Source organism: Macaca thibetana, chromosome 1, assembly GCF_024542745.1.
Source record: "Macaca thibetana thibetana isolate TM-01 chromosome 1, ASM2454274v1, whole genome shotgun sequence".
Taxonomy (NCBI): domain Eukaryota; kingdom Metazoa; phylum Chordata; class Mammalia; order Primates; family Cercopithecidae; genus Macaca; species Macaca thibetana.
In genome coordinates, this window is record NC_065578.1 from 130,475,563 (window position 1) to 130,502,170 (window position 26,608).

Consider the following 26,608-nt stretch of genomic DNA (forward strand, 5'->3'; position numbering starts at 1 on the left):
CAAGTGGGCAACTCTAGAGTTTGAAGACGTAGATTCAGGGCTGATGTCTCAGTGGCCCAGTTTGTTTCTCCTAGGGTAAATGACAAAGGGCAGGTCCTTGAATTTTACACTGGTCAGAGCCTCTAAGGAAGGAGAGATGCAGAGAAAGTTAATCATGGTCCCATGAGGACTTAAAGTAACCTCAAATGGATGTAAGGAGATGTAAGTGGGATTGTTTTAAAATCCATACTTAGTCCAGAAAACTATTGGCACCTGGAAAAATGACATCAAAACCATTAACAGACATAAAATGAACAGGATGTTTAGAGGGAAACTAAGTGGAATAAAGTCACCTTTGCAGAGCAGGGAAGCTAACAGGGCCAGTAGGTCCCAGGACAACTGTGGATACCCAGATTCCTGACTCATGTACAGCACTATCCCCTTCCCTTATGAACAGAAGTTAAAGTGCTGGGTCAGGGAGCAGCATCATCACTACAGGTATCTTTGTATCTTTTGTAGACTGGCTGATCATTTACATGCCACATAATGCCTATGAAGAAGACCGTGTGGTGGTGAGGTGCTTGGGAAAAATAAAGACATAAAAAGACTAATGTACTACAAGGATGGATCTCAGATATCTACCTACCATAGTGCCTCAAGCTATACCATTTCAAATGCAAGACCCAGTGACAGTGGCTCTTATTATTGTAAGGAAAATAGGAAACTTTTCTTATTTGTAGATATGACAGAAGAAACAAGATCAATATAGCTCACTGTCCAAGGTGAGGGCTCACTTTTCAAATGGATGAGACTGGAAAGGAGTAGGGCCTGTGTAGGCCCTGAGGGTACAGGACAGAGGAGACAACGCAGGAGGGGGAAGTGAGAGGTGGGTTGTGTGTCCTGCTCGTCTGGGCTAAGAAAACAAGTCTTTTCTCAACAAGAACTCCCCATCACACTGACAGGTGGTCTCTGTTTAATTCTTCCCTCTAGAGTTGTTTCCAGCACCTATGCTAACAGCCAGACCCTCCACTCTGCTCTAGCTCTCAGAAAGGAGCTCAGTGACCCTGTCCTGTGATATTCGGCTCCCTTTTGATCTCAGCAATATGGAAAGAAGACTCAGGATATTACTGGTGTGAGGCAATGACAGCATCTCACAGTGTCTGGAAGCATCTCACAGTATCTGGAATCCTATATACAAGTACAGAGTTAGTAAGAGTGGACTGGGTCGCTAGGCCTGGGTTGGGCAGGGAAGAACCGTGGCACCTGGCCAGACTTTGGACTCTTCTTTCCAGTTATGCTTCCCCTATCCCTGTGGGTGTGGGGGCTACAATGACTGATCTGCACCCTTTTCTATTTATTTCTACAGTGGCATCATTTCCCAATAGCTTTGCTCTCCCTGTCAGAAAAACAATAATAATCTCTGGAGCATTTACTGTGCAACTGGCACTGAGATATCTCAGTGAACCAAAAGATAAATAAATCATGGTCTCTGTCTGCAAGGAGTGATGCCTAACCAGGAGGCACACTTGACCTAAGTAGAGCAATGAAGGAATGACATAATAATAATAATAGAAATTACAATTAACAATTCCAGCCTTTATAAAAGGCTTAAATGCCAGGTCTGAACCCAAGCTGTTATTCTCAGTTCTGGAATAACCCCTTTGACATTCATAAATATCTAGAGAGGAGAAGATTTAAGGAAAGTTTACAGCTGTACATGGCACTGTTCAGAGCAGTTTAACATTTAGTCCTAGTAGCAACCCTATGATATTCTACAACACTATGAGTATTACAAATAGCACCTGTAAAGTAGGTAGTATTATTATCTCCATTTTACAGATGAGGAAAGAGAAAGCACCAAGCTGTTAAGTGGCTTGCCCAAGGTAACTCAACACATAGAGCTGGAATATGAACCTGGTCACTCAGGTATGTGCTTTTAACTACCTTGCTATACTGCCTATCTCAACCATGCCAGTGAAGAGTGGTACCAATAATAGCTACCATTTGCTGGATTTATCCAAAGCGAGGGGTACTTGTATCACATTTTATCTCCATGAGAACTCTGTAATGTTGACATGATTATTCACATTTTATATTTGAGAAAACTGAGAACCAGAAACAGTAATTGACTTACCAAGATTGAGACCCAGAGATAGAGATAGTAATGGAGTCCATCCCCCTAGCCTGTGCTCTTCCTCCCACTCCTGCTGCCCATGTACATCTGGAAATCAGGAGAGGATGAGATTTCGGTGGGCTGCTGTCATTCCAGAGGACAAAAGAATGTGGAGGAGGTGCAGGGTAGGATTGTTATGGAGCATCAAACAGCAAGGTGGTCCTGTGTAATGCTCCTCAGGGTGCTGTCTAGCTATTAAAAACACTCAGGCAAGTGAGGTGGACCCTCTACCCAAACATTTAGTTCCACCAACCCCACTTGCCTTAATGCCCAGCAGGTGATACCGGCTTCCACCCAGCCCTGCCCTCCTTCATACCTGGCCCCCACCTGTGGTCTCATTTTTACATAGGGATCCCTGTGTCTGGGGTGCTCCTGGAGACCCAGCCCTCAGGGGCCAGGCGGTTAAGGGGAGACGCTGGTCCTTTTCTGCTCTGTGGCTGAAGGCACAGGGGACACCACGTTCTCCTGGCACCGAGAGGACACGCAGGAGAGTCTGGGGAGGAAAACTCAGCGTTCCCCAAGAGCAGAGCTGGAGCTCCCTGCCATCAGAGAGAGCCATGCAGGGGGATACCACTGGACAGCGGACAACAGCTAGGGCCCGGTCCAGAGCGCGCTGCTGAATGTCACTGTGAGAGGTGAGCCGCGTGGTCTGAATAGGCGAGCTGGCGGCTCCTCGCTGGGGTCAGTTTCCTTCTGTAGCAGCGAGGATGCTCCAAGGTGACGACAAGGAACAGGGCGTGAGGACAGTAAGAGGCCCTATGGGAACTGTAGTCTTATGATGGGAGGTGGTGGCAGCAGCAGGGTGGCAAAGGAGCTAGAGGAGGGTGAGAAGGTGGACGCGGGGCCATGTATCCCGAGCTCTTCACCAGAGCCCAGCACAGCTCTGCAGGAAGCACCTCTGCAGTGTTAGACCAGGAGGTGAGACGTGGGAAAGAGTGCAGGGCCGGCGGGGTGCTGTGAGGCGAGGACGTCCTGAGCCGAGGACAGGGTGGGTTGTGAGTTGGGACCAGCCTCGCTGAGGGACCCTACGGCCTCTCAGTTCCGGTGCCGCGTCTTCTCAGCTTCAGTGCTCCTGGCGCCCTGGCCTTCATTGGCGATGTGGTGGAGCTTCACTGTGAAGACAGGAGAGCGTCTGCACCCATTCTGTTTTGGTTTTACCGTGAAAACGTGACTCTGCGGAACGCCTCAGCACCTTCTGGAGGAGGAGCGTCCTTCAACCTCTCCGTCGCCGCAGAGCATTCTGGGAACTACTCCTGTGAGGCCGACAATGGCTGGGGACCCACGGCGCAGTGAGGTGGTGACACTCACGGTCACAGGTGGGACATGGCAAACAGCTCCTTCCAGAGAGCCGGTTGCAATTATACCAAGCAATGGCTGGTGCTTCCTTTCCTTCCGAAATTTCTGCCTCTCGAGGAATCAGTTCCTCTAGAAAGCACCTCAATGCTCCAGGGCTCTCCCTGTAATTGTTTTTTGTTTTTGTTTTTGTTTTTTTGGGGGGCGGGGGTTGCTTGTTTGGTTTTTGTTTGTTTGTTTTGAGACTGAGACTCGCTCTGTCTCCCAGGCTGGAGTTCAATGGGGCAATCTCGGCTCACTGCAACCTCCGCCTCCCGGGTTCAAGCTATTCTCCTGCTTCAGCCTCCTGAGTAGCTGGGATTACAGGCACCCACCACTATTCCCGGCTAATTTTTGTATTTTTAGTAGAAACAGGGTTTCGTCATGTTGCCCAGGCTGGTCTCAAACTCCTGATCTCAGGTGATCCACCAACCTCGGCCTCCCAAAAGTGCTGGGATTACAGGCATGAGCCACCGTACCCAGCCTTCTGTAACTGGTCTTAACAGCAGCATCACTGGCCAACCCCTGGTCTCTCCTGTTCCCTTTCACTTAACCAGTAAAACGTGTGAAATAGATACTGGGTGTTGGGCACTGTGCTAGGGTCAAGTCAGCGTTGGGAGTCAGGTCGGTAAGGCAAGAAGAAAGGAGGAAGACTTCCCTGAGAAAAATGAGGAAGTATCTTGCACATGCAGAGCTCCAGGGAGTGAGGAGATACAACTAATCCTTGTAAATACAGGTAGAAAAACCGTGAACAGACCAGATTCTGGGATTTTAAATTTTACTAGAATTATCTCACTTAATCTCCATAGCAACTCTTGTTTTACAAATGAGGAAATAAATTTAGATTAAGTAACTTGCCCAAGTTTACATAGCAAATAGGTACAAAGATGGAACTTTAGGTCAGGGATGCCAAAATGAAGAACCTGTGCTCTTAGCCACCATGTTAATATATTACCACCGTTCTATACATTTTTTTCTTTAATCCATTATTGTGGAGAACTGTATTAATAGATGTCCTAATATGGAGCAATCCTTGAATTTCCCCTATAAACCCTTCTTAGTCATTGCAGGTAGTAACTACATAAAACTTGCTAATGTTTTATTTTAAATTTTAGCATTTTGTTTATAAGTGAGTTTTCTTTTCTAAATTATACTCATCTAGTTTAGGTTTCAGGGATAGGTTAGCCTCATAAGAATAATTTCAGAAGTTTCCATAGTTGCTGTGCTCCGCAACAATTGAAAACAATATTGGAATTATCTGCTACTTAGTCTTTGGAACTAGCCCAGAAAACTTTGTGAGCCTGGTATATTTCTGTCTCCATTGTCAAATCGTTTTTTATTCGCTTTTTTCAAATTTTTCACCCTTTTAAAACACAGTTGGAATCCCTTCACTCAAAAAGTTGGGGATTTTCTCTAGATTTTCAAATTTGTCATGTAATGTTGACCTTAGTATTTTCTTCTTCTTCTTCTTTCTTCTTTCTTCTTTCCTTCTCCTTCTCCTTCTCCTTCTCCTTCCTCTTCTTCTTCTTTTTTTTTGACGGAGTCGCTCTGTCATCCAGGTTGGAGTGCAGTGGCCTTTCAGAGGTCCTTGGTGAGAAGAAAAGTCTTTAAAACACTAGGCCAAGGCTAAGCTTTAGGACCTAGTAAGAACCTGTGATTTGTTCGAGGAAATGGACTCAGTATTGGGCACTAGCAAGGATCCAAGATTTGGAGTAAACTGTGCAGAGCACAGTTTACTAAACAGTAAATTTAGAGGTTTACCTCCCTGATTTGCCAGCCATGTAGGTAGCAAACTTCTCCAAAACTTGTTATCTTTGTTAGAAAAGTGGGATAGCATCTAGCCAAACTTCCTCATAGAGTAGGACAAGATAAAGCAAAACACACTCATAAAGACCTCTTGTGGAACAAAGTCTGGGAAGAAGTCTCTGAGCTGCTTTGGGATGGTCTGGATGAGGGGAGCCAGTCTGAGGCTTGGGGCTGGGCTCCATCCTTAATCTGGGCCTCTCTTCTCCTGGGAGATCTTATGAGCTTCTCTGAAGAGTACTTTACTGGATCTCCCCACCTTACCACCTCTCCCCCTTTTCTCTATAGCATTCTTGCCTAATACTTTTTGAAGATCTGGAGACTGGGGATCAACAGGCCCATATCCTCATTGACCTCACAGGCCTGGAGAGCCCCACAACCCCAGATGGACTTTTAAGACTTTACCTGCGGCTCTCTCATCCCCTCTGCAGGACTGTAAACACCACTTTCCTGAGCCAAAGTCTCAGCCCCACCTGCATTAAGGGAAAAACCCAACTGCTAAGGAAGCTGAGTTTGGTGAAATTGTCCCCCACATTGGCATCTTGGCCAAGCAGGCTTTTCTAGTCTTTCCCGGAAGTGCCTGGCTGGGAATCTCAGTTACTGTCTTCTTGGCAGCCTGAGATGGAACAAGCAAGAAATAACCTGAAATGGGCCCTACATCTGGTAGAAATGTGGACATGTAAAACAGATAAAATTAAGGGCATTTAATCTCCTTTCTTAATGACTTGGAAAGAAACTAGGTTTGAAAAAAGTTATTTTTTCAATTTTAAAAAAATCACATTGGTAAAACACGTTGGAAAAGAAGTGGTATACAAGAAAGAAAATAAAAGTCAGTCAAAATTCTAACACTGAGAAGTAACTGCTGTTAATATACTGAAACTTTCTGAAAGTCATATAAGGAATGAAAATATCATTTATATATTCTTCAGTAAAACAATATATAAACATATATTAATGCATATATTTGAATTTATTGTACCATAATCTATATATATATTATTTTATAGTGCTTATTCAATTTAACAAGGCAACATTAACAGACATTCCATAGATATAGAAAATACATACCACCTGCACATATATGTATATATGTATGTATGTATGTATATAACACTTCCCTCTCAAGAAGATAAATATTGATTCAAAAAGGCCCTTTACTAGATTTGGGAGTGCAGACTTAAGGGAAGGTAGAAGCCACATGCTTCATGATGCAACACACTCTATGAGTCATCAAAACTCATTTACTGTTTAATCAGAGGTACATGTTGAATTTTTAAAACATCTTCCCAGTGTTATTTTTGTTTCCTTTTAACAATATGGTGGATTACATTAACATCTCCTAATAATAAATAATTATTTCAACCCTACCTGGCTGTGATGTATATTAACATCCTGTTGAGTTCTCTTTGGTAGTATCTTATATAAGACTTTAACACAGATATTTATAATGAGGATTTGTCTGTAGCCTTTCATTCTTTCTTTGAAAAACTTTGATATCAATGCCATATTGGTTTCTTATTATGTTAAAAGGTTTCTTTATGCTTAAAAACAATTTGAATGCTACTAAAGTTTATCATTTCCCTTGAAGATTTTTAAAAAGTTACCATGAGGCCAGGAGCGGTGGCTTACACCTGTAATCCCAGCATATTGGGAAGCCGAGGTAGGCAGACCACTTCAGATCAGGCGTTTGAGACCAGCCTCGCCAACATGGTGAAACCCTGTCTCTACTACAAATATAAAAATTAGCTGAGCATGGTGGTAGGTGCCTATAATCCCAGCAACTTGGGAGGCTGAGGCAGGAGAATTGCTTGAACCCAGGAGGAGGAGGTTGCAGTAAGTGAGACTGTCTCAAAAAAAAAAAAAAAAAAAAAAAAAGTTAGTGTGAAACCATTTGCCCTGATATGTTTAGAGGTGTGGCTCTCTAACAGTGTTTCAATTTTTTCATGACTACTACTCTTTTATTTAACTGTCTCTTCTTACATAAAATTTAGTAATTTATATTTTTCTAGAAAATTATCCATTCAATGTGGGTGCTCAGATGTATATTTATTCATTGCTGCTCCTTTCTTGATCAATTTGCTTTTCATGGAAAAGCTTTTGAGTTTATTCATATTCTTCATTGTGAGAGTTTTTTTATTTTACTCATTAATGTCTGTGCCTTCATCTGAATTGTTTTGTTGGCATTTTTATAAGTTCTTAAGATTAATGCTGGGTTCATTTATTTCCATTTTTTCTTGGTACTCATTCCAACTGTTTCATTAATTTTCCTGAGAACATATTTTAGTCATATCCTTCAGGTTTGGATATGTAGTGTTTTGGTTACTATTATTTTCAGTCTGCGACATCAATTTTATGTTCTTCTTTGATCTCAAAGTTGATTTAAAGAAGTATTTTTTATTTTTTATTTTATTTGTTTTTTTCTTAACTTTTAAGTTCAGGGGTATATGTGCAGGTTTGTTATATAGGTAAGAGCGTGTCATGGGTGTTTGTTGTACAGATTATGTTGTTACCCAGGTATTAAGTCTAGTACCCAGTAGTTATTTTTCCTGATCCTTAAAAAGGGATTTTTTTTTTTAATTAGCTGGCGATAGATAATCTTTTCCCCTAATTTTGTGATTTAAAAAAATTCATTGCATTTGTAATTTTTAAACATTTTCTTTGTGACCTAAAATATGGCTAGTTTTTGTAGGTGGTCCCTGAGTACTTAAAAGAAAGTGAATTCAGCCAGGTGTGGTGGCTCACGCCTATAATCCCAGCACTTTGGGAGGCCGAGGTGGGCGCCGAGGTGGGCAAATCATGAGGTCAGGAGATCGAGACCATCCTGGTTAACACGGTGAAAACCCGTCTCTACTAAAAATACAAAAAATTAGCCGGGTGTGCTGGCGGGCGCCTGTAGTCCCAGCTACTGGGGAGGCTGAGGCAGGAGAATGGCGTGAACCTGGGAGGCAGAGCTTGCAGTGAGCCCAGATTGTGCCACTGCACTCCGGCCTGGGTGATAGAGCAAGACTCCGTCTCAAAAAAAAAAAAAAAAAGAAAGTGAATTCTCTGTTGCTAGGATCTATTGTTCAATATGTATGTATTAGGAACTTATTAATCATATCACTCAAATCATATGCTTCCTTATTTTTTATCCACTGGATCTTCTAGGTCTACAGGTGTCATTTGTTATTGTCATTGTGCTTGAGTTTGTTTCTTTTTTGTTTCCTCTAGTCTGTGTGTCAGGCATTTTGATGCCAAGATATTCAATTCCAAAGATTTATGGGGCTTAGAGACTTCTCATATATTTTAACCTCCTCCACTTTCATTTGGTGCTTTTTGCCTTGATATGGCTTTGTCCATTTTTTTTTTTTTTTTTCTTTAGAGACAGAGTCTTGCTCTGTCACCCAGGCTGGAGTGTGCAGTGATGTGAACTCGGCTTACTGAAACCTCTGCCTCCCGGGTTCAAGAAATCCTCCCACTTCAGCCTCCCACGTAGCTAGGATTGCAGGTGTGCACCACCACATCTGGCTAATTTTTATTTTATTTTATTTTTTTGTATTTTTAGTAGAGATGGGGTTTCACCACGTTGGCCAAGCTGGTCTCAAACTCCTGACCGCAAATGATTCGCCCACCTCAACCTTCCAAAGTGCTAGGATTACAGGTGTGAGCCACCATGCCCAGCCTTCCATTCTTTTACTTTTAACTTTCCTGAGCCACTTTCTTTGAGATATGCCCCTTATACATAATGTAGAGTTGTTTTGTTTTTGTACTGAATATAAAATTATTTTATTTTATTAAGTGTGCTTGCTTTTATATTCTGTGTTATCTGTTCTCTTCTTAATGCTTCCTTTGTTTTTTATTTGTTTTGTTTTTCTTACTCTTCATTTTGTAACCTCAGACACAGAGTTAATCCCTCAATTCATGGCTCACTCCCTTTGTTGGTCCATATGAATTTTTTCTCTGGTTTATTTATTTCCTTGTGTCTTTACTTACTATTTCCATTTCCCAGCCTCCCAATCATTTTCATGTGTTGGTGTATTTCCTCCACATACATGTATCATTTTCCTTGAGCCTTTTTAATTTACATATGTTACTGGGCATTTTTCTCTTGGCACTATGTTTTGACCCACCCATGTTGTTATGTGTACATCTAGCCCATTGCTCCTAACTTCTGCAGGTTATTCCACCATGCTACCCTTATCTAATCCCAGTGATAGATACCTAGATTGTCCCCAACTTGTTACTACTACCAACACTGACACTTGCTTTTTAATGTCTCATCATAGACCTGTGTGAGAATATCTCTGGATATATACCGAAGAGAGTGATTGATGGAACAAGTAATGCTGAGTGGTCCCCAAAGTTACTAGTGACCCCAACAGGGCAAGAACATTCCCTAACCCCACATCCCACTCAACCGTTTAGCATTCTAACTTTGCCAATCAGATGAGGATAAAGAGAGATCTCAGAGATCTAATTGGTGTTTTGTTTCCATTTTTCTAATTATCAATAAGCATAAGCATCTTTGCATGTGTTTGTTAGCCTCTTGAGTTTCCTCCTCTATGAAATAACCATGTTGTGTCCTTTGCTCATTTTGTTAATATAATTTCTGGGTTTTTTTATTTGGCATATAGGAGCTACTGCTTTTTCTATATAAGTTTCTTGCTTGTTTTAGACTTTGCAAACATTACCTCCTACTCTACCATCAGTCAACTTTGTCCATAGTGTCTTTTATTGAGCAGATTTTTTTTAAATTAAGCTATAAGCCTGGTGCGGTGGCTCACGCCTGTAATCCCAACACTTTGGGAGGCCAAGGTAGGTGGATCACGAGGTTAGGAGTTCAAGACCATCCTGGCCAATCTGATGAAACCCCGTCTCTACTAAAAATACAAAAATTAGCCAGGTGTGGTGGCACACGCCTGTAGTCTCAGCTACTCGAGAGGCTGAGGCAGGAGAATCACTTGAACCCAGGAGGCGGAGGTTGCAGCGAGCCGAGATCATGCCACCGCACTCCAGCCTGGTAACAGAGTGAGACTCCATCTCAAAAAAACAAACAAACAAACAAACAAACAAAAACATATATATATATATGCTATAAAACTCGTCCAATTTTTGCTTTTAACATTTATTTTTAGAGTTTTGTTTAGTCCTTGACTCCAAAATCTCAATGATATCTTCAATTTTCTTCTCTTAATTTTATAGTTTTACTTTTTATGCTTTGGATCTTTTGGAGTCCAACTTTATATTTGATATTAGGTGTAAGTCCAAATTGTTTTCTCCTTAGAGTAATCTAGCACCATGTACTAAATAGGCCATGCACTCCGCATTATTTTGTGATGTCAGCCTTAAGTTTATGTGTGTGTGTGTGAGAGCACCCAAGGTCTATTTATGATTACTCTGTTCCATTGATTTATTTATTTGATCTTACACATACATTGTACTGATTTAATTGCCCTGGACATCTGATCTACCTTAGTATCTGATAATATAAAACCACTCTTTGTTCTTTTTTTATCAAAGTTAACCCGGCCTTTCATAGATTTGTATTATTCTGTAAAATTTTAGGGTAAGTATATTAAATGGCTAAAAAAGATCCAGGTGAACTTTTTATTGTGATTTTATTACATTTATAGATTAATTTGAAAGATACACAGAGATTGATTCCTATCACATCCTCCATTCAACTCACTTATTTGGTTTGTGCAAATGACAGGTATATTTTGAAGAACAACAATTGTGGTGGCTGCTCCAGATGTGCTTTTGTTTGACAGAGCAAATCGTCTTGCTACTAGCACTCACCATGCAGCTTTTGACCTGGAAAATGCCTTTTTTTAAACCTCAATTCCTGTTAATTGAGACCACCAGAAGCATTTACGATACACTTTATTGTCCTAACTTTGAGCTATATCAGCTTTTCAGCCCTCTGTCATAGAATCACAAAGACCTTGATGAGTTTCTCCTCTTTATAGGACATTGCACACTCATCCACTATATCAATGGCATCATACGGATTAGACCAACTGAGCACAAAGCAGCAACTCTAGACATCTTGGTAGGACATATACATGCCAGGGAGTGGTAAATAAATCCAATTTTGGTGAAATTTCTGGTTGTCCAGTGTTCTTAGACATATCAAAACATATTTCCCAGAGTGAAGGACATGTTTTGTAGCACAGCCATGTCCACCTTTGTAGATAACTGGTCTCCTTTTGAAAACTAGCTTCTGACTTGCTACTAAGTCCTAATAGAGACTGAACCCTTGGCCATGGGCCACAAAGTCGCATGTGACCTTAGCCGTCTAAATTCTAAATTCATTCTAAATGAAGTGGTATTATCTGACTTAGTAAACCAAACTGTTGGCATGCACAGAAGCACTCCATTATTATCCCCTATGACAAAGAGCAGTGCAAGGGGAAGGTAGAAAATGGATCTGAGGGCAAAGAAGCCCAGGGTCAATACAACATGCAAAGAATTTCTCTCCCCTGAATAAAAGAGAATATGTTGGGACAGTGAGGATAGGGAGGGATGATGGAATAAAGAATCTCTTTCAAATAGAATTCAAGTGAGTCTTACTAGAGAATGCAGATTAATCCTTGAAGAACCCTGCATATTTGCCAGTTCCTCCAAGTAAAAGAGGAAACTCAAGATAAAACTCACTTCTGAATGAAGAATGAACTTGGAGAGGAAAAGCATAAGTGTCCATGGGAGTTGTGGCATCCCATGAAAAGTGGTCAGGCAGATGGGTCTCCAGACAGAGAAGTGGTCAGGCAGATGGTTCCTGTGGCTAATGTGGAAGCAGAACATCTTCAGGCATGTTTAGGGCTGTGGCTTCTTCTCCTATAGACTCAAATAAGAAGAACTTGAAAAAAGTGAACAGATTGATCTCAGGACCACACAGTCTATCTCTGATGGAGACACCGCAGCTCTGTGATACCTGGATGCTTGGGTGAGGAAAAGTTATGAACTACTCTGACTTCCTTAAGATGAAAGAAAGAGTTTTTATTTTAGTAAAAAAAAAAAAAAAAAAAAAAACTCAGGCTTTGACAAGTCAATCACAGACTCCAGTAACATACTCAAGTACCACTGCAGGACATCTCAGAATCTCAACACCTTCTAAACAATGAGGCTTAAAGCTTAGGGCAAGGTTAACTCTCTTTATGGGCCTGAGCTGGAAGAGGGAGTGGATTGGTTTATGGAGAAAGAGAAAGTGCTGACGAGAGAAAGCCCTTTGATTAGCACTCTGCCAGACTAGTCTCCTAAAGAGATATGTGGGCCATGGGTCTTCATGTCCCATGGGCTGTATGTCCCATGTTCTAGTGCTGAGAACACAATGCACTTCTTACCAGAAATTTGAGCTCATTACCCTGGGAAATGTATTTGAATCTTCTCTAGAGCTTATTCAACCTTCTGTCCCAAAAGCCAGATACTAGTATCCCATGGAGGAGAGCTCAGGGACCAAATTCTTCCAAATATGAGAGACTCAGCTTCATTTCTGCTTTTTTAGAAATGGCAGAGCTCTAGAGCAAAGCTAATACAAGCCCAAGAGCTTCACACTCTGGAGACAGGAAAAAATTAAAGGTTCTGTGTGTACTGAATATGAAGGTCACAGGGTATAGGAAGAAAGTCAACAACCCCAGATTCAAGTAAATAGTGAGTGTCAGAGGGACCTGTCTGCCAGTTTGAAGACTAAGCAGAAAGGAAGGGGACAGATGTTTGTCTCTGCTTTTCTCTTTTGTTCCTAGAAACAGGGTTCCTCTTGAAAGCAGCTAGGTCCATCAGTCATCCTGGTCTCCCCTATTTCCCAATGGTGCAAACAACTGGGAGGGTTATCATGATATTCCATAAATCCCAAGCTGTATAAGGCCTCTACATCTCTGTATCCTTGTTCTTTCAGTTGGTAAAACCACCAAATATTTATACTAGGTAATTATGGGGCGCCCATCAGCTAGCCGTAGAGGTTGTAGGGGAAGTCAGCAGGGTAAGTGAACTGATCTCTTCTGACACGGAACTGATAAAAAACTGGGAAACATGGTCTACAAACCTGGAACAGTGCAAAAGAGAGAGATTAGTATGGGCTGGAGCAGAGAGAAGACAGTGTCAGGGAAACTATATTAAACTTGAGATAAGTCTGTAAACATTAGAAGAAAAGCTGATTTATGATCTTCAATAGTGACCTTCAAGTCAGGGTTAATATCCTCCAGTATCCTCCCTAAGAGCTACCCAGTGAGCCCTCAGACACATGCCCTATGATGTCTCAGGATTTGCCCACCCTAACCTTTCTGAGTTCCCAAAGCGATCTGCATCTGGAGGCCACATGCTCCTGCATGAGGAGGCAGGGATTTTGCCCTCCTCCACAGAAATATGCTCAAAATTGACTCCCATTTTGCGTAGTGGATTCTGTGATGCACCACCCAGATCTACTGTCAGGAATGGACTTACTCCCCCAGCTGCTAGAATTGCTGCCAGCAGATAATCCTGTTATTAGCCTCTTGGCAAAGGCTTTGTCCACTCCATCCAGAGTCATCCTCCCTTTCCAGAGCATGTATCCAGTGGCTGTCCACACTAGGGTATAAAGGCAGGGTTCCTAAATCTCAACTCAGGACTACTTTGAAAGATAATCCTAGACTCAGGCTGTCTAGGGGTTGGCTGAGACTTTTGTGGAGACTGCATCAAAGCCCAGCTTCTCCTTCTACACAAAGTTGTTTCCTTCCTTTCTACAGTTTGTGATACAGAGATCACTCCATAATAGATTTCCTACATGTTCATTTCTGTCTCAGCATCTGCCTTCCTGGAAACACAGCCTGTGATATCTTGTGTTCACTCAGGGGTTCCCATATTTACATTGACCCTGAGTCCCAGCCCTTTTCCCTCCCTACAGTAGGGTGAGTGATTGAATAATGCTCTTCTTTGTCTCCTTGGTGTCTGAGGTCCCAGAGGACACCACATTCTCCTGATACAGAGAAGGCACAGGGAACGTTTGGAAAAGAGCACTAAACATTCCCAGAGAGTAAACAGATGACCTGTGTTGTGAGTGGGGGTGATGCTCTTCAGCTGTGAACAGCCAAGGCTGTATGTTTAGTGGGCAGGTAAATATCAACATAAGAAGGATATTTACCTTCATTCATCTCAACCAGCAAATCTCAAAGTATGCTCAATATCCCCAGAGGCATCATGAGAATGTTTCAAGAGGACCCAGAAGCCAACCCTAGGGAGCACAATTAGCCACTTCTTGTGGCAGAGCCTGGGAGATAACTTGCCAGCTCCATGGTGTTGCTATTGCTTTTGGTGATGGTGATGATGAAGGTACTACAGGGTCCTAGAAGGATAACCATGAGGAATTTATGGGAACTCAGGATTCAGGACAGGTGTACAGAATGTTGCTCAAAATTCTTCAAAACAGCTCTGGGGATGATTCCTCTGAACATAAGAGCAGGAATGTGGGGATGTTAGATATGAGAATGGGCTGTTTACCTGTTCTAGCCTCCTTGAGTAGATGGACAGATGGGAGGACGGTGGAAGCAGCAGGGGCCTTCTCTGACAGTCCCTTTTTCTCTGTCATTTCCAGTGTCTGACTATCCCCCACCCTCAGAGCTCCTGAGGTCCAGGCTGACATGGGGGAAATGGTAGAGCTTCACTGTGAGGCCTATAGAGGATCTCCCAATCCCGAACCATGTTTTTTTTAATTTTGTTTTTACTTTTGGAGACAGAGTCTCACCCTGTTGCACAGGCTGGAGTGCAGCAGCAAGGTCTTGGCTCACTGCAACCCCCACCTCTCCGGCTGAAGCGATTCTTGTGCCTCAGCCTCCTGAATAGCTGGGATTACAGGCACCTTCCACCATGCTTGGCTAATTTTTTGTATTTTAGTAGAGATGGGGTTTTGCTGTGTTGCCCAGGGTGGTCTCAAACTCCTGAGCTCAGGCAGTCCACTTGCCTCGGCCTTCCAAAGTGCTAGGATTATAGGCGTGAGCCCCTGAACTGCTTTTATCACAGGGCAGTGCCCTTGGGCTCAGCCCCCTCTGGAAGAGAAGCATCCTTCAACCTCTTTCTGACTACAGAGCGTTCTGAAAACTACTCCTGTGAAGCCAACAATGGCCCCAGGACCCAGCACAGTGAGGCACTCTTTGTCACTAATTTGCTGTTCACCTGCCATGGGCCATAAGCCACTGAACTGAAATATACACTCCAACCTCGTGGCTCAAAATGGCTTTCTGATTCCAGAATATGTAACAGTGTTTCTGATGAGGTACCTGGGTGTGGGATATCTAGGGACAGAATTTCTCAGCATGGTGGTTCTACTTTGTGCTCTCACAAAGTTTCCATAAGGATCTTAAGCCTGGGAGGTCGAAGCTGCAGTGGCCTGATTGTGCCACTGCACCCCAGCCCAGGTGACCAAGCAAGACTGTCTCAAAAAAAAAAAAAAAAAAAAAAAAAAAACAGTTTCCCTAACCATGCTTCCTATGTCAGTCTGATCTCAATAAAAGAAACAGACTTACTAGGCAATATAAATAATAAGGGATTTATTGTAGGGATTTGGCATTACATAATTGTGAGAAATGGTTAAACAGTCTACAGAAGGCTGCTTCTTCTGTGTCTGGTGTGGCAGCCTGAAGTCCAAATGACAGGCATTTGGGAAAAGGAAGGATAACCTGAAACCTGCAAGAATTAGTGCAACCCATGAGGATGAGCCGGAACCTGCACTGGTCTCTCAGCATCTCCAGCTGGCAGCCTCAATGATGAGGATGTCCTGCTTATCAATGAGGACAATGAGGATGTCCTCATTAATGATGAGAATGAAGGTGGCACCTTTCATCACTAAGCAAAACATGAATGAGGCCAGGAGTCAGAGAAGCTGAAGAGCCTGCAGAAGCTTGAGTCGCTGCGGGCTGCTACCCCACGCCAGCACAGGGAGCCAGAAAATAAGCTATAAGAGTGAACTGCAACAGGGCCTTCGGTGTTGAGGACTCTCCAGGAAAAACAAGAATATGGCTTTCACATCACTTCCACCTTCCAAATCTTGCACTAAAATGTCTCTTGTGACCCACAGTAATTTGGAACTATGCCGGGCAGGGAATTCTAGGAAATGTATTTCCAGTTTAGCTAAATTGACACAATAGAAGTCCAGAGTCCAGCATACCTCCTATCCTACCCTACCGCTACTCAACTTTCACGGGGAGAAAGCATGATGTGATGGCAATATCATGAAATATAGTAGTCAGATAGACTTGGGTTCAACATACAACTCTGCCAGATATACGTCTTTAGGAAAATTTACAAATCTTGCAGAGCCCCTCAGCTTTCTCTTTTATGACATGAGCATATTAATTCCTATTTCGTTGAATGGGAGATGGACTTAAATGTAAACACATAAACTTCCCTTACTAAGTATTTGTTCCCAGGCCGGGCGCGGTGGCTCAAGCCTGTAATCCCAGCACTTTGGGAGGCCGAGACGGGCGGATCACGAGGTCAGGAGATCGAGACCATCCTGGCTAACACGGTGAAACCCCGTCTCTACTAAAAAATACAAAAAACTAGCCGGGCGAGGTGGCGGGCGCCTGTAGTCCCAGGTACCCGGGAGGCTGAGGCAGGAGAATGGCGTGAACCCGGGAGGCGGAGCTTGCAGTGAGCCGAGATCGCGCCACTGCACTCCAGCCTGGGCGACAGAGCCAGACTCCGTCTCAAAAAAAAAAAAAAAAAAAAAAAAAAGTATTTGTTCCCTTTCTTTTCCACAAATTTTTGGTTCTCCTAGAGGGTAGCAAGGATTGAGTAATATCTTTATTGCTCTATCCATACCTCATATCCTTTCCTCCTGACAACTTCTCAGGACTTCACCACATTCTGGGAGACAACAAAAGGTGCATATCCTGTATCATGCAAGACCAAGCCATGGTCTTCTGTGCGCAGTCCTCAAGCCCACCCACAGAGCCCTTAGAAGTCTGCATCTCATAGGCTTCTGTTCCTTGTGGACTTCCCAGTGTGGCTGGGCCTTTGCTGCCTGATGGACTTCCACAGACTGTTTCCTCTGGCCTTTGGTGGATGCATTTTTCTTTAGATTGCTGATTCTCAATTTTGCTGCACATTGGAATCACCTGAGGAATTTTTTGAAGTCCTGATGTCGGGGTTCTACTTCCAAATTCTCTAGGAGTCTGAGGTGATGCTGGAGCATCAAGATTTTTTCCTTCAAGTTAACCCTCAGGTTATTACAGTATTCAGACAAACTGAAAACTACTGCCTTAGTCTTACAGGCCCCCTGCATTGATTGTTGCCCCCGTGAAGAAAGGTGGCCATGTTCATTATGATCTTCCTCTCTGCTACTGATATTCCTATTTTCTTTGGATCCCAGAATAAAAATGATGAGTAAATTATGTTTGGTATTTTATCTAATTGCTAGACTACCATAACAAAGCACCAGGGATAGGCTGGCTTAAACAATATAATTTTTTTTCCTCACAATTCTGGAGACTGAAAGTTCAAGATCAAGATGTTGGCAGGGTTGATTTTGTGAAAGTTGTCAATATCAAAATGAAGTCACTTAGGTCACCCAAACAAAAAGTCAAGAGGTTAGGAATGGAAGACCTTCACACACACGTCTGTGACAAGAACTAGCACAAAGGCTTTCTGGAGGGCTCTTATGCACACATACCTGTCACAGAGTTTTTGGGAAGGACTTTCTAAACTGCAGCTTGCTACATGAGTCACAAGGACAGCATGCAAGATCCACAGGAACACTTGCCTGACACACTGTCTCCACTAATGAACTGGTGTCAGCTCCTGTGATGTACATATACTCCTCCTTTTGCCTTTAAAAGCCTCCCCTTGCCTCAACCTCCTCAAATACGCCAGTTTACTATGGCACACGTGTTCCACATTGCAATCCTTCTGCTTATTCCCGACTAAATTCAGTACTTTTAGAAATCTCTCTCTATTTGTTATTTAGGTTGACAGCTTCTTCAGAGGCCTCTCTTTTTGGCTTGTTGATGGTAACCTTCTCCCAGTGTCTTTACGTGGTCTTCCCTCTGTGGGTATCTGTGTCTTAATCTCCTCTTTTTATCAAGATATCAATCATATTGGATTAGGGCCCACTTTAATGACTTCATTTTAACTTAATCACCTCTTTAAAGACCTTATCCCCAAATACAGTCGCATTCTGAGAAAGTGGGGTATTAGGACTTCAACACATGAATTCTGGGAGCATAAAACTCAGCCCATAACAGGCCTCTTCTATTATGTCTTCTTTGGCCAATTTAAAGCTTACTCATGAGCACCTAATGTCTGACTACAGGAGTCTGATACAGGCCCCATGATTTCCTTCTCTGCAGCGATTGACTTAGTTTGCATCCTCAACTTTCCTAGTGACTTTTCTCCTCAGCTCCCACAGTCAGGGGTCAATCTCACTCTGACCCCATATTTGCTCTGTCCTCCTTGGGCTTCTTTGTCCCTTTGCATTAAGTGTTTCTCAGGACTTCATTCTTCCCTCTAACTTTTCTACTCCCAAGAATCACATCAGTACAAAGCTTTAACTATGGCTTCCAAGAAAATAATTCAAAAATCTGTATCTCCTCTTCTGGGCTCCAGGTTGGTTTTTTTAAAAAGAGCTTTATCGAAGTATACTGACAAATAAAAATTGTATATATGTAAGGTGGGCAACTTGATGTTTTAATGTACATGTACATTGTGAAATAATCACCATCAAACAGTAATCAAATGAAAGTAGTTAACATATTATGTCACCTTACATAGTTATCATTTTTTTCTTCTTTTTTTTTGGTTAGAACACTTAAGAGCTACTCTTTTATCAAATTTCAAGTATGCAATACAATTGTTAACTACAGTCACAATGCATGGTGCTTATTAGAGCTCCATCCCGAGCTTCAGGTTTAAAACTTTTCCACTACTAGAGATTTCTGTTCCATGGTTACTTCAACTCAATCCATCTAAAATCAAAAGTCTCTTCTTCCACAGAACTAGTTCCCTTCCTCATGTCCTATTTCTGTCATAGATTTCAACATTCTGTCACTTCCCCTTCTTTACTGCCAGTCAGTAAGAACAGCATCTATATTACCTCCTTATTGTAGGCTCTCGTAATTTTCCTTCATCACATTTCTCCTCACTTTCCTTTACCATTGTCACTCCTGGAAAAGTGTTCTCACCAGCATAGAGGTTGAAGCTCTCTCTCAGCAGATTAGAGAGTCGAGTCGACTGTGGTCTCTGACACCTCAGCGCTCCCCTGAATAGACCTGCCCTCTTCCTGTGCAAACAGAGAAGAAAGGCTTTCTAAAACAGATCTTTGCTCCTCGAAATTCTGCAAGCAAACTGCACCTGAATGGACACCCAAAGGGAAAGCAATATTTTCAGTGCTGGTGGAACAGTGCTAAACTTCTGCTGGAATGTTCAGAACTATCAACCATAAATCCCTTGCAGCAGTTGTTATTAAACCTCTGTTATATAATAAGCTTGACATAAGGCATAGTGGGAGAAAGATTAATCAGACATAGTCCTTTACTCTGAGGAAACTGCAGAAATCTGGTATGAGACGCATATGTAGAGTCCTCTTTGAAGAATACATTTACTGCTGTGATGAAGGTACAGTCTATCATTATAGATGGTAAGATTTACTGAAGTTCGCTATCGATTGAATGCTTGTGTTTCCCCTGAATTTGTATGTTGAAATTCTAACCGCCGGAGTGACAGTACCAGGGAATGGGGCCTTCGGAAAGTGTTTAGGTCATGAGTGGGGAGCCCTCATGAATGGTATTAGTAACTTTATAAAAGAGATCCCAGAGAGCTCCCTTCTCCTGTCCGCTAGGTAAGGACACAGCAAGAAAATGGTTGTCTATGAACCAGAAAGCAGGCTCTCACACAGAATCTCCTAGCCCCTTGATCTTGGCCTTCTCAGTCTCTGGAATGGTGAGATATAAATGTTTGTTGTATATAAGCCACCCGCTCAATGGGAGTTTGTTATAGCAGCCTGAACTGACTAAGACAGGGTTCTACAAAATTACTAAGAATAGCTCTCTTGGGGCTTGCTATGTGCCCACAGTGAACTGAGCAACTTTACAAGCATTATCGTATTAATATTCAATCTTCAGAACTACCCTCTAAGAATGATAATGTTCTTTCCCTTTTATAAAGTCAGAAACTGGAAACCTATTCAAAGTCTCCCAACTCAAGATGATGGGGCTAGGGTTCACACTCAGGCCTGTTCTCCACATTGATAACCACTGCTCTCTCTAGCCTCCCCAAAAGGTACATTTTTAATTGGGCAGCTTAAGAAAAGTTCAGTCTATGGCAGACGGGAACAGGATATTACCACTTTGGAAGGGGAGGAAAAAAGCCACAGGCATATAAGACATCACAATGTGTTTAGAGATTAGTGAGTAAATTGATATAGAAACACTAGAATGGCTTGAAAGAGACACTGGAACATTGGACCTTGACTGTAAAGGGCACTGAATGCTTCGGAGTTATTTTGTTAGTGTCAGAAAGCCACTGAGGGTGCTTAATCTTATTTTCTGACGATCCTCTTGGTGGGTGTATGAAGGAGCATCTGAGGGTAAACAAACTGATGAGGGGGTTGGGAATATGGAAGAGAGCCTTCCCACACGCCATACTTTTCCCATGCCCAGGCTGGCACTGCAGAGTCCACGAGCCACAGTCACAGTCTTCATAACCCATGTTAACCCATATTTCATCCGTGGGAGAAAGGCACTAGCACAACACACACTTGGAAGATTCCCTGACTTGGCTGGGCAGTCAGGCATTGGACTCAAACAGCAGTGCAGTTTTGGGACAGGGCAGCGAACAGTGGGCACCACAGTCCCCTATCCATAACCAAGAAGAGTCAGAAATCCCAGAGAATTAATTTTTACATCCTGTATTTAATCAAAGCAATTGATCTATCAGGTGTATGACAAATCTTTGGAAGAACTGACCTCTCCAACAAGTTCATATACATCCTTCATAAGAGAAGGGCAGATACCAGTGTCTTTTCCGTAACAAGGCTCAACAAGACCATTTTCCTACCTCACTTTGTTTTTTTACACAAATGTCATTGCAGAGATTTGTTCTGCTTCAGGAGGATGATTCAGAGAAGTATGGTTTTCAAGTCAGACAAGGATCAAATCAACCAGAAATTCTGAAAACAGCAGCCAGGCTGTCATTGCCCATTCAAGGCTTTCTGTGTGCAACTGATTGTTCACTTGTTATTCAGAAACAGACTGCCAGTCTCACCCTTAGCTGGGCTTTGACAGCCAGAATCCAAGGGTCCTCTATTGTGAAACTGTCCTCCCCCAGCACCTGTCATTGTGGAGGGCCCATATGACCATAAGATCTAGCAACTCACAGCTGCTCAACTGAAGTCACCATTCAAGTAGCAATTGTGTTTTGACAGAGAAGGAACAAGACGGATTCTAGATCTGCTAGCAGGTCCAAAGGAAAGAAGCTTTCAAAGGCTCTGAATATTGAAGCTGGAAGGAATCTTAGAGACTAACTTGGTCAAGGATCACCACCTTTGTGGGTAGAAAGACAACACTAACCCCAAAAGCATCATGATAGACCATAAGTCCTACTGATACATGGGGGGAGGGGACAAGAAAGATGTTTCAGGGGTTTGTGAATCAGTGAAACCTCCCCGTGATGGACCCTTTGAATTGCCAGGTGGATCTGAGGGTCCTATTATCACCACGGCTACCAGCTTGCAATACCACCATCAAGGACCCTTCCTTCTCTAGATGAAGAAAGTGAAGGCCAGAGAGATGAACTGACTGTCCCAAGCTCACATTGTTTTGTAGGAACAGAGCCAACACTAGCTCCTGTAACATCCCACAGTACTTTCCAGCATTTAAGATACTTTCTAATCAGTCATCTGGATTATAAGCTCCGTATAGGTACTGTCACATCTGCCTTCACCACACCATCCCGAGCACCTGACAGAGGTCCTGGAATATAGCAGAATCCCAGCAGATATTTGTTGACTGGCTCTTATATGCCCTTCATGGGAAAAGAATAGTAGCCAGCATTAATGAGAACTTAACATATGCCAGAAAGTGTTCAAGGCACTTTATTTGTATTAATTTATTTAACCCTTAGAATAATCCTGAGACAGTGTTTTTATCATCTTTGCCATCTTATAGATGAAGACAGTGCAGATCAGGGAACTTCAGTCAATTGCCCAGGTTTACACAAGAAGCAGAAAATCTGTGACTCTAGCCCAGGCAGAATATTCCGGGTCACACTCTCTTAATCACCACAAAATACTGCCTCCTCATTCATCTCTTCTGTGTCCCCAGCCCTAGAGGAATGCTAACACACTCAGCACTCAATAAATATTCAGAGGATGAATGACACACCAACAGACAAGATCCCATGTCTGCTGCTCTTCCAGCATCAGGCAGTCCTGCCAGTAGCACCACACGGGTGGCTGTTGTCCCAGCTCTGAGTAAGGCAGCTGGGACCCCTCTGGCTGTGAAGAAGGGCTAATTTGATTCTTCCTGATTGAGCCTGAGCCTTCCTTCATTAGCCCAGTCTTTCAGAGCAAGCCCGGCCTGTTAGTAAGGAGTGCCCTCTGCTGACACAGACACATTCCTGCTGTCTGGATCCCTGGTGTAAATGGAGAGAGACCATCAGTGTTGCAGTGTGAGCTGTAAGAATTCAGCCAGTCCCAGCCTGAGCCCTCTGGCTGAGAGGGCTTCACCGCCTATTGCTGCATCCAGATTACTTTTAAGGTCAAACGAGATGGAGATTTGTGGTCACTGTGTGATGAGAACCCTTTAGCCCTGTGTCCAGTTGCCTGTCTAGTCTCCAAGCTGAGATTACTCCCGCCCTCTTCCTCCCCACTGTAAGATCCATGTTCAAATGTCCCATGTAAATTGTGTCATCTCATTAAGGAATCCATGAAAGGCCTTTGTTTTCCTGACTACTGAGTTTCTGAGATCCTCTTTCCCTCCCCCTTTTCTTCCCAGCTTCTATTCCAGTCTCACTTACTGTCTCAGTGAAAATCTTTTGTTGTTCTTGTTGTCAAGGCATCCTCTCAGCCTGAGATGGCTCCCAGTTCTCATCCACCCCAGTGGAGCTGCAGCCAGTGTGCAATAATGATAATGGTTCCTTTGGGGCTAAACTTCCAGAACTGGACCCAAGGAGGAAGGAAGATGTGAGGAAGGCACCATGCGAGTGAGGACTCAAGGGGCCTCCTAATAACTCTGGCCCTGCTGAGGTTCTCAGGACAAGAATAAGGACAAGTGATACTGATGTCACTCATCAGAGTTTATTTCTATTGATTTTTTTTTTTTTGAGATGGAGTTTTGCTCTGTCACCCAGGCTGGAGTGCAGTGGCATGATCTCGGCTCACTGCATCCTCTGCCTCCTGAGTTTAAGCAATTCTCTGCCTCAGCCTCCCAAGTAGCTGTGATTACAGGTGCCCACCACCACACCAAGCTAATTTTTATTTATTTATTTATTTATTATTATTATTATACTTTAAGTTCTAGGGTACATGTGCATAACGTGCAGGTTTGTTACATATGTATACTTGTGCCATGTTGCTGTGCTGCACCCATCAACTCGTCAGCACCCATCAACTCGTCATTTACATCAGGTATAACTCCCAACGCAATCCCTCCCCCCTTCCCCCTCCCCATGATAGGCCCCGGTGTGTGATGTTCCCCTTCCTGAGTCCAAGTGATCTCATTGTTCAGTTCCCACCTATGAGTGAGAACATGCGGTGTTTGGTTTTCTGTTCTTGTGATAGTTTGCTAAGAATGATGGTTTCCAGCTGCATCCATGTCCCTACAAAGGACACAAACTCATCCTTTTTGATGGCTGCATAGTATTCCATGGTGTATATGTGCCACATTTTCTTAATCCAGTCTGTCATTGATGGACATTTGGGTTGATTCCAAGTCTTTGCTATTGTGAATAGTGCCGCAATAAACATACGTGTGCATGTGTCTTTATAGCAGCATGATTTATAATCGTTTGGGTATATACCCAGTAATGGGATGGCTGGGTCATATGGTACATCTAGTTCTAGATCCTTGAGGAATCGCCATACTGTTTTCCATAATGGTTGAACTAGTTTACAATCCCACCAACAGTGTAAAAGTGTTCCTATTTCTCCACATCCTCTCCAGCACCTGTTGTTTCCTGACTTTTTAATGATCGCCATTCTAACTGGTGTGAGATGGTATCTCATTGTGGTTTTGATTTGCATTTCTCTGATGGCCAAGCTAATTTTTAAAATTATTTTTATTTTAAGTAGAGACGGAGTTTCACCATCTTGGCCAGGCTGATCTTGAACTCTTGACCTCATGATCCACCCTCCTCGGACTCCCAAAGTGCTGGGATTACAGGTGTGAGCCACCGCACCAGGCCTAATAATTTTTAAAATGCTATAAAAAAGGAATTAATGGTGAAAGGAGATAATGATTGAAAAATACAGCAGCTGGGTGCAGTGGCTCACACCTGTAATTCCAGCACTTTGGGAGGCAGAGGCAGTTGGATTACCTGATGTCAGGCATTCAAGACCAGCCTGACCAACATGGTGAAACCCCATCTCTACTAAATAAAAAAATTAGCTGGACGTGGTGGTGCATGCCTGTAATCCCAGTGTAATCCCAGTTACTTGGGAAGCTGAGGCAGGAGAATCACTTGAACCTGGGAGGGGGAGGTTGCAGTAAGCTGAGATTGCACCATGGCACTCCAGCCTGGGCAACAAGAGTGAAACTCAGTCAAAAAAAGAAAGGGGAGGGGAGGGCTGGGGAATGGAGGAGAGGCATTGGGTGGAGAGGGGGAGGGGAGGGGAGGGGGAAGGAAGGAAGGAAGGAAGGAAGGAAGGAAGGAAGGAAGGAAGGAAGGAAGGAAGGAAGGAAGGAAGGAAGGAAGGAAGGAAGGAAGGGAGGGAGGGAGGGAGGGAGGGAGGGAGGGAGGGAGGAAGGAAGGAAGGAGAAAGAGAAAGAAAGAAGGAAAGAAAGAAAGAAGGAAAGAAAGAAAGAAAGAAAGAAAAAAGGAAAGAAAGAAAGACAGACAAAGAAAGAACGAAAGAGAGAAAGAAAGAAAGAAAGAAAGAAAGAAAGAAAGAAAGAAAGAAAGAAAGAAAGAAAGAAAGAAAGAAAGAAAAAAAGAAAAAAAAAAGAAAGAAGAAAGAAGGAAGGAAAGAAGGAAGGAAGGAAGGAAGGAAGGAAGGAAGGAAGGAAGGAAGGAAGGAAGGAAGGAAGGAAGGGTCTCCCCAACAACCCTGGTCCAGATATAGCACAACTAGTCAATGACTTGTAGACAGGAGACCATGTTTGCTTACCTAGACCAGTCCCACCCCGATCATCCATGTTAGAGGACTGAGGGAAGGAAAAGGGAATAGTTCTATGATGCAGAAGCCAAGAAAGAGGTCAGTGAAAGGAGACCTGGTGTGTTCTGTAAATCTCTCTACTAATTTCACCCCATTCTTCTCCATCCCCAACCAGGGTGGAGTAGAGAGAGACCCAGATGCCTGTCTGTTCTGCTCCCTCTGCTCATCATGATGCCCCATGCTGAACTCTAATGGAAGTCAGTGAGACGGACCAGAGACTAGATCCCAGTTCACTTGCCTCTGGGACCTTTCAAGACCCAAGACTCATGTTTTTCATACTTTATTTCCAAAGAGGGAACAGAAGAAGTTTGTAGGAGGAGCCCTCTCTCCTCTTTTAACTTCCCTTTCCTGTCTGATCCCTAATATTGTTCACAAAGGCTAGTTGTGCTTATCACCATTCTCAGTTTTTAATATTATTTCTCCATCACTAGACTACAGGCAAACCGAGGGCAGAAGTTTCCTCTTGTTCTCTCCTATATTACCTATAACTAGTACAAGATCTGCCTCATTGTAGCTATTCAATAATTGTTGATGGAGAGATGAAATGTTTGCTCAAATTAAGTTGACCCTTAGGCTAGGTTCCGTGCTGTTCTGGGGGCGCATTCAAGTACACATTCAAAATCACCTGAAACTGAAGGTCATAACCCCTGGAGACAATCTGCTCAGGGTTGCCCATTCAGCTTTGCCAAAGAGCAGTTGCTGGGGATCTCATATGAATGGACCTGCTCTGTTTTCATCCAGCCACAGGAGCTAAGCTGCCTTGTGCATCATCTTCTTAGGATGGGTAACATTCTTGGTGCCTCCTGGAGAGTGTGGAAGGGGCTTTGTGGCAGCCATAAAGGTGCACTAGTCAGATCTCCCTTCAAGGAAGACCCTGCTCCAGGAGTGCACTTAGCTATCAGCCTCCAGCTGCACCACCTTTAGGATCTGCTGCAATGTTTGAACCAAAGCTAAAATCTCCCCAGGCAGCCTCAGCCACTGAGCACAGCAGGACAGCAGGGGTACTT

At 43.2% G+C, this 26,608-nt stretch overlaps 1 pseudogene; it reads left to right on the forward strand.

The window, feature by feature from the left end:
* Positions 1–2,192: 2,192 nt before the first annotated feature.
* LOC126953049 (Fc receptor-like protein 2) overlaps positions 2,193–26,608 on the forward strand; it is a 52,381-nt pseudogene continuing 27,965 nt past the window's right edge.